The sequence below is a fragment of the Lampris incognitus genome, chromosome 2 (genome assembly GCF_029633865.1).
Source record: "Lampris incognitus isolate fLamInc1 chromosome 2, fLamInc1.hap2, whole genome shotgun sequence".
NCBI lineage: Eukaryota > Metazoa > Chordata > Actinopteri > Lampriformes > Lampridae > Lampris > Lampris incognitus.
The window spans coordinates 19733125-19742725 of NC_079212.1; positions in this window are offsets into that span (position 1 = coordinate 19733125).

Genomic DNA, 9601 nt, shown 5'->3' on the forward strand with positions numbered 1-9601 from the left:
GGGAGTGCGGAAGAGAGATGAAGAAGAGAGTGCAGGCAAGGTAGAGTGGGTGGAGAAAGAGTGTCAGGAGTAATTTGCAACAGAAGGGTACCAACAAGAGTTAAAGGGAAGGTTTACTAGATGGTAGTGAGACCAGCTTTGTTATATGGTTTGGAGATGGTGGCACTGATGAAAAGACAGGAGGTGGATCTGGAAGTGGCAGAGTTGAAGATGCTAAGATTTTCATGGGGAGTGACAAAGGAGGACAGGATTAGGAACAATTATATTAGAGGGACAGCTCAGGTTGCACAGTTTGGAGACAAACCAAGAGAGGCAAGACTGAGATGGTTTGGACATGTGTGGCGGAGAGCTGCTGGGTATATTGGAAGAAGGGTTCTGAATATGGAGCTGCCAGGGAAGAGGAAAAAAGGAAGGCCAAAGAGGTTTATGGACGTGGTGAGAGAAGACATGCAGGTGGCTGGTGTGACAGAGGAAGATGGAGAGGACAGGAAGAGATGGAAGATGGTCCGCTGTGGCAACTCCTAACAGGAGTAGCCGAAAGTAGTGGTAGTAGAGATGTGTATACTCAACAATGTCTTTTTTAATTTGGCAAAACATATTGTGCTGAGTTGGTGTCTACAACCATCAACATACATACAATGTTCTGCGGGACATGGGAGACACTGGGCACAAAGAGACAGACAAAGACTTTCCAGGTGGTATTTTGTTGGCAGAGAGGATGAAATTCCTGTCAAGTTGCCATCATTAGTTTTTATGTTGAGTGTGTGTTTATGGGTTATGTCTGTTGTTATGAATTGCTTTATCTTCTTTGCTCAGCAGGGGAACATCGAAACCAAACTGGAAACCCTCGCCAAGTCTCCAAAAGGTCCCGGTGCCGGTGGATTCAGTGTCCTGACACACCTCTCCATCATTGCTGACAACTCATTTGAAGGTTAGAAAACTATTATAAAAAGGATCAGCAATCATCGAACTTCATTAAACTTTAATTAATATAGCACATTTTGTACATTAAATTGCAATGCAATGTGCTTTATGTTAAATGAAAGTGCAAAAGTAATAATAAAAAGTCAAAAAGTTGAAAAATGTTATATAACTTAAAGAAGATTATACAGAATACGTTATTAATCCCTGTGGGGAAATTGGGTCCTATTACAGACACTCATGCACTAGTAAAGAAAAAATAACAAGATACAAGATAAGAAAATAGAAATAAATGGAAATAAGAAAATAGAAATAAATAGAAATAGAAGATAAAATAAGAAATAGAAATAAGAATAAAATATGTAAACATATGTGCACGATGCTGCAGCAAATAACACCCTATCTATACTGTATTACTGCAGCATGAAACAAACAGCACAAACAAACACCCGACAGGGTAAAATAAGTCGAAGGGCCAGTCTAATGACTATTGACTCACAGTGTCTGACACTCTGAGGGAGGAGTTGTAAATTTTGATGGCCACAGGCAGGAATGATCTCCAGTGGCGCTCTGTAGTGCATTTCGGTAGAATGAGTCTATCACTAAAAGTACTCCTGTGCCCGACCAGCACGTCATCAAGTGGGTGGGAGACATTGTCCATGATGGCACCTAACTTCAACAGCATCCTCCTCTCAGAAACGACAGCCAGAGTCTAGCTCCAGCCCCACAACGTCACCAGCCTTGCAGATCAATTTATTGAGCCTGTTTGCATCCGCTACCCTCAACCTGCTGCCCCAACACTCAACAGCAAACAGGAGAGCACTGGCCACTAGACTCATACCACATCCTAAGCATTGTCTGGCAGATGCTGAAAGCACCTCAGCCTCCTCAAAAAGTAGAGACGGCTCTGTCCCTTCTTGTAGAAGGCATCAGTGTTCTTAGCCCAGTCTGGTTTATTGTCTATATACACCCCCAGGTACTTGTAATATTCCGCAGTGTCCACACTGACCCCTAGAAGGAAACAGGGGTCACTAGTGTCATGTCCCTCCTCAGATCAACAACCAGCTCCTTTGTCTTAGTCACGCTGAGCTGCAGATGGTTCCACTCACACCATATGATAAAGTTACCCAACACAGCCCTGTACTCAGCCTCTTCGCCCTTGCTGATGCATCCGACTATAGCAGTCATCAGAGAACTTCTGAAGATGGCAGGACTCTGTGTGGTAGTTGAAGTCTGTGGTGTAGACAGTGCAAAGGGAGGGAGACAGGACTGTCCCCTGCGGAGCCCCAGTGTTGCTGACCACTCTGTCCAACACGCAGTGTTGCAAGCACACATACCGTGGTACAGCAATAAGGTAGTCAACAATCCAGAACACAAGGGGGGCATCTACCTGCATTGTTACCAGCTTCTCACTCAGTAGAACTGGCCAGATGGTGTTGAGGGCACTAGAGAAGTCAAAGAACATGGCCCTCACAGTGCTCGCTGGCTTTCCAGGTGAGCATAGGCATGGTTAAGCAGGTAAATGATGGCCTCCTCAAATCCCAGTCGGGGCTTGTAGGTGAACTGGAGGGGGTCTAAGTGTGGCTTGACCGTGGGCCGAAGCTGCTCGAGGGTAAGTCTTTCCAGGGTTTTCATAATGTGGGAGGTCAATGCTACCGGTCTGTAGTCCTTGGCATCATTGGGACACAGTGTTTTAGCCACAGGAATAAAGCAGGACGTCTTCCACAGCATGGGGACTCTTTGAAGTCTAAGGCTCATGTTGAAGACATGGTGAAGCACTCCACATAACTGGGAGGTCACAGGCTTTGAGCACCCTGGGGCTAACACCATCCGGGCCTGCCGCCTTGCTTGTGTGAAGTCTCGTCAACTGTCTTCTGACATGGTTAACTCTGAAGCACACTGAAGGTGTTACAGGTAGGCGGGAAGGGGGGGAATCATCAGGTTGGAAGGGGCCATTAGTCCGGAAACCCAGGGAGGGGGTGGGGTGGGGAGTAGGGCTCCCACTGGAGGATGGAGAGCTATAAGGAGGAGGAGGAGTAGGAGTGGGGGGGCAGTGAAGTTGACGGTTGATGAAGACAGGCGACAGATGAGACTGGAGGGGATGGGGAGGGGTCATTGTGTCAAATCTATTAAAGAACACATTAAGTTTGTTGGCCCTGTCCAAGCTGCCCTCAACTCCTCTGCTGCCAGTCAGCCTGAAACCAGTGATGGTCTCCATACCACTCCAGGCCCCTTTCATGTTGTTCTGCTGGAGTTTCTGCTCCAACTTCCTCCTGTAATTATCTTTAGCTTCCCTGATTCTCACTTTAAGGCCCCCTTAGATTCTTCTCACCTCCTTATTGCCAGCTCTAAAGGCCCTCTTCTTTGCATTCAGGATGGCTTTGATGTCCTTTGTTACCCATGGCTTGTTATATGAATAACAATGGACAGTCTTATCAGGGACAATGCAGTGCACACAGAAGTTTATATAATCAGTGACACACCCTGTGACCCCATCCTTGTCAGCCCCATGCTGCGCACAGAGAGCCTGCCAGTCTGTTAACGTCAAAACAGCCCTGAAGTTTCACACAGACTTCCCTCAACAATGTCCTCACTTTTTGTGGTCACAGACTGCCGTTTCACAAGAGGCACATAGTAGGGTTTCAGATATACTAGGTTGTGATCTGATCTACCCAGGAGAGGGAGGGGAGAAGAGCTGTAAGCTTCTTTCACATTAGCATACATCAAGCCCAGTGTCCTCTCCTCTCTGGTTGTACAGTTCACATATTGGGTGAGGTTGGGCAGGGTTTTCACCATGGAGACATGGTTGAAGTCACCTGAGATTATGATAAGGGCACTTGGGTGTTGTGTCTGTAGATGAGCTATGGCAGTGTGAATGACGTCACACACACGGACGAAGGGTTGGCGGGGGGGGGGGGGGGTAAACAGCAACCACAACAGCATGTGAGATTTCCCTGGGCAAATAATATGGCCTGAGTCCCACGGCTAACAGTTCAATGTCTGGGCAACAAATGCGTTCCTTGATGGTAATGTGAACAGGATTACACCTTCTGTTGTTAACAAGAATAGCAACTCCTCCATCCTTGCTCTTACCACTTCCTGAGCAAACCCTGTCAGCCCGAACAGTCTGAAAGACGTCGATGGAAACGTTGTGGTCGGGGATGTCCCAGTGCAGCCATGTTTCAGTGAAACACATGAGGCTACACTCACCAAACTCTCGCTGATTCCTGACTAGCACCGTTAGCTCGTCCATCTTATTAGCCAGCGATCTCACGTTGCCCATGACGAGAGAGGGGACATACATGGCTTATATCTCCTTTTCTCTCTCCGTGCATCTGCCTTCCGCTTTCTTGATATAATTCCTTTACCCCGTCGTCCCCAAAAAGATCGCCTAACCGTCCTCCTAAGCTCCTCGGGGATTTGGTGAGTTTGGTCCGTAAAGCCAGCCAGTCGAAGCCCCAACAACCGATCTCTGCTGTAAACAATGGAGCCGCGGTTCTGTTGAGCACTGTCGACGACGCTCGGAAAGTAGTATTCCAAACATCAGAAAAGTGATTAAAACTCCTCTGACCGCATGGCTACAGAAGGGCACAACTTAGAAAAACCTAACTAGTTACTGAGCTAAGCAATAAGAACAAGATAGAAGAGTTATTTAAAAAGAGCGAGATCGACTGCAAAAAGCGGCCATCCTGACCGATGCCTACTCACCATAAGTAAGTATTTTTACATAGCACCTTTTAAAACAAAGTTACACAGTGCTGCACAAGACACAGATACAGAAAAATATATGGGAAATGATTCAAAATAAGCTCCTTACCCTACCTCTGGGCTCAGCCTTAGAGATAGGGTCATCCAGAAGGAGCTCGGAGTAGAGCCACTGTTCCTTTGCGTCGAAAGGAGCCAGTGGAGGTGGTTAGGGCATCTGATTAGGATGCCTCCTGGGTGCCTTCCTTTGGAGGAGAGCTCATGGGAGGAGACCAAGAACTCGCTGGAGAGACTACATGTCCAATCTGGCCTGGGAATCCCCCAGGAGGAGCTGGAGGGCGTTGCTAGGGAGAGGGACGTCTGGAGTGCCCTACTTAGCTTTCTGCCACCGCGACCCGACCCTGGAGAAGCGGCTGATGATGAGATGAGATGAGATTCAGAATAAAACTGATTAAATTAAAACTCATAGAACCCTTGACTAACTAGCTGTAGATCAACAGCCAATGAATAAAAGTGGAAAAGGTCCCTCGAGGTGAAAGCACCATTAAAAAGGTATGTTTCAAGTAAAGGGTTAAAAGTCGCTATTGAAGTGTCTGTTCTGTTTTTTAAAATGTTCTCCCAAATTAGTGGCCAATCGATCCCTATTTTAATTCAAACACCCCCCCCCCTCGTACTGCATGCGTTCGCCAATTGCATCTCTCCGGCCGGCAGTCTCGAAGGAGACCGCCTCCCCACTTTCGTGACAAGGCGACTCCAGGCTGAACCACTGTTTTTTCCGACACACAGAGACGCATTCATGTGACGAACACAAGCCGACTCCGCCCCCTCCCGAAGACAGCGCTGCCAATTGTTGCTGCTTCATCGAGTCCGGCCATAGTCGAATCTGACGAGACCGGGGCGCGAACCCCAATCCCCAGTGGGCAACTGCATCGACACAAAGCCGATGCTTAGACCGCTACACCACCGCGGACTTTTGTCTGTTCTGTTTTAATGGGAAACTGATCCACATATTAGTCTGTTTAGTCTTACTTTGGCTTCCTGCAATAGGAAAAGAGTGTCTGTGGATCTGAGGGCTCTACCTCAGCATGTTTTTACAGCACATCATTAATATAGAAAGAACCAAGTCTATTTAAAGACTGGTAAATACGTAGAAGATTCCTAAAATATATTCTAGCACTGATTGACAGCCAGTGAAGAGATTTCAGAATAGGAGTGCTGTGACATATTTTCTGTGTTCCTCTTAGTAGTCTAGCTGCAGTAATGCATTGCAATAGTCACTCCTACTTGTAACAAGGGCACGGACTAATTTCTCAGTGGTCGGGTGGGGAGAGAAAGACTTAACTTTTGCAATATGTTTTTTAGATGATAAAATGTTGTTTGAATTAACAAACCGATACAAAGGCAATTTAAATGCTTCCCAGAGCTTTCTCCTTGCAATAGGAGAGAAATGGCGGAGAGATGAGAATCAGAATCCCATTGAGGAAGCAGCGCCGTTGGCCCCTGCTAAGAAACAACAGCAGGCTGGAGAGAGTTTAGACTACAAGATGACAGAGGTGTGTTGGGAGCATCCACTTGCAAAAAATTTGCTTAACAACAAACATATATCAACATCAGAAAAGGATGACTGGAATTACTAATGCATTATTTACATGTAATTTCCCTTAATCACCACTAGATGGGGCCAAGCTGTTTTCAGGATTTTTTTCCCATCTGAGGGACAATATTATATTATATTATATTAATAATAACAATAATAGTAATACTAAATTAATATAATCTATACATAGTACACTACACCTTTGTAATTCAGTCAGTGTAAGCTATTCAAATACCATGTGACAAATATTAAAAATGTGAAAATATCCATCATTGAAAGTCTTTCAGGTTTTTTTCTTTTAGAAACGTAAACAAAGGAAATTATTTACCTTACCTATACTTAATATTTGACTTACTGAAATTCAAATAATGTGTAGAATAGATACTGATATTAGTCCTTCTTTTTTCCTTTCATTTCTGTCTTTACCTGGTATCATCATAGTTCCAGGTGCTTTTCCTCAAGCCAAAAGCAATGCAGACGGGCTTCAAAGTGAGCTGCGCTGTGATGCAATGTTTACAGATGCACTGCAATCACTGTCACTGTAACTGCAAAGCATGTCGCGGGAGACATTTTTTCCCTTCACACTCACATGTACGCACACAAATACACAAACACGCACACGCACACACACACACCCACCCCTTTGTCTCCTACCCTCTACTACCACATCACATGGCTGAGGTATCGCAGCATTCCATACCATATTGGGGCAAACTGAGGGGCTCTCTTCTTTAGTCTTAGCCTTGAATTGAGAGGGTGGCTTGATTTTTCCTTTTGCTCCTCTAAACTGATACTGTGCTGCCTCCACCTGTGTTGTCAGCTAGCCACGTGCACAGCCTGTCCCTGGCACTCGTCACGAATTCCTCATAGCCCAAATGGTCTATGAGCTGGGTTATCCAATAAGAGTCCCCCCCCACACACACACACACACACACACACACACTTAATTCTCAGTTAAAACATTACTAAGCTAATGTAAAGCCAAGTTTTTTGGTTTGTTTTTAGTCTGGAGTGGCTCGGAGATGGGACAGAAATTGACCGTGGTTATGCCGAGCCTGTTGTGTGATAGAAAGAACTGATGCTGCAGGCAGTGCAAAGCAAAGGGTTTTTTTCCTGTAGCAGGGCTGGCTGTCTGCAACTGCTTCAGCTGTCCTCTGTGATGGAATCTGAGACATGGATCTGCTCGTAACATGAGAGTCTCTCAGCATTACCGAGGGCTAAATCGGTCTGTGATAAGCATCGAGAGCAGTGTGGTCTGAGACTTTTGCTCGCCGCCAACACTGACCCCTGCTTAACCCCCATAGTGATCAAAACAAATTCCCCTCATTGCTTTTCAAGAACAGAGAGGCGGGTGCAACTTCTCACTTCTCTCAAAACGGATGATTAAAATTGACAGATACTTTACTTTTGCAACTGTTATTTCTGTCTCTCGACGGTGAGATTCAGCTGTTTGACAGTGCACTCTGTTTCCCTGCTGCTCTTCCTCACGTAGACAAAAACAAGCGGGGGGGGGGCAGTCAAAGACAGCTTTGGGAGACACGGGCACCGCTGTCCAAGAGATGGTTGAGAATAATATTCCATATGGAGAGTCATAAACGGGGGAGCTGCTTCGTTACGACCGGACCGAGCTCCGGCTCAGATCCTCTCTCTTTATACGAGTCTTTACGGGCCTGTCTCCAACAGCTCTGCCAGCAGTTCACTGCCACAGAGAGAGCCAGTGGATTTCCTGATAAGGGTTATGGAACTCGAATTCTCCGAGTGGGGGGTGGTGGGGGGGTGAGGGGGTGGATTCTTGCAGGAATTAAATAGACAAGCCCACTGGAATAACCCATGTCAGAGATTGCAACCTATGTGGGACTTATCTGAACTGTATCTGAGTCATATACGTCTGAGGGTTATGTGGGACTTATGTACACTTATCTGGGTCTTATAGCCCATAAAGTGTATCAATGATGTTACAGTAGCACGAGGAAAGGAAAAAAGCCCAGCAAACACGTTATTTCTACATCATGCCTTACATACTTATTTATTTGTATTTGTATGTATCACGTACAGTCTTGTAGATTGTGTGTGTTTGCCTATATGTGTGTGTATGTCCTTATTTGTATGTATATCTGAGTATCTGTGTGTGTCTATCTGTGTGCGTGTGTGTATATATGATGGACTTGTGGGGGGGGGGGGGGCTAGAAACTCTAAAAGACTCTTCCTCCACTTGCAGATGTGTCACTTTTTATTTTGGCTTTTGACGAGTAAATTGTAAAATGCTGAAAACTGACACGTTCCCGTGTGGGCAAGTCGATATAGCATGAAACTATTCCAACTGAAAACTAGTTTTCCTTTCTCAGTCACTGCCTCCCTTAGTGAATAGCTCCAAAATGTTTGGATGAGTGGTTGCTGATCTTCCCTGGACAGGAATTGGCGTTTGGGATTTAAGTTATCCCAGATTCAGGAAGAGAGAGACGGCATTTCAGTTTTTCTTTCTTTAAATTATTTACTCTTTTGGTGAATCATGCCTACACTCTTTTTTCCTCATCTCTTTGTATATTTGTTTCTCTTTCTTGCCATCTCTCTGCCTGCCTTTCTGTCTGTTTTGTTCTTTTTGTCTTCCTTCGCTGTTTTGTTCTTTGTCTGCCTGTGTGTCTGCCTCTCTCTGCTCTCGGTAGAGGAGTGAGGATAAGGGAGCCAGAAAACAGCGACAGTGCTGCAAACCTCACTATAAAAGGAAGGCAGCAATGCGCTGGCTTATGAGGATGATGAGAAGATTGTGTGTGTGTGTGTGGGGGGGGGTTGTTGGGGGGGGGCATGGTTGTGTAAGATGAAGACTTTGGCAAGAGATAAAAAAAAAACAACGGCTTAATATCTAGACTAGCTCTAGATATTTAGATCCCCGGAGGCTGCTGGTTAAGCATGAGCAAGCGCAGTATCAGGACGGGATAATTCAGTTATCTCAATCAAATGAATTAGCGAGTGATCATTTTTGATCTTTTGAGAGAGGACAAAATGTGAAGTAGATGAGACAAATGTCCTGATGGAGAGAGATCTTGATACCCTGTGTTTGCCCTCTATCATAACGCGCGCACACACACACACACACACACACACACACACACACACACACACACACACACACACACAGCCCAGTTTCCCCCCTTCTAAGCATCTGGAGATGGGATTACTTGGCCGCTCATTGTCTATTATGGCTCCTGGAGTGGTGGAGCTGACCTTACCAAGACACGAGCTACAACCTCCTGACTCCAGTTCTCTGCTCCTCCTCCTCCACCTCTTATCCCTGTCCACATCAGTGGACAATTTTAGCCCTCGGTGCTGAGCCCGTTCATAGCAGAGCCGCTGGCCGGCTGCCAGATAGAGAACTGCCAA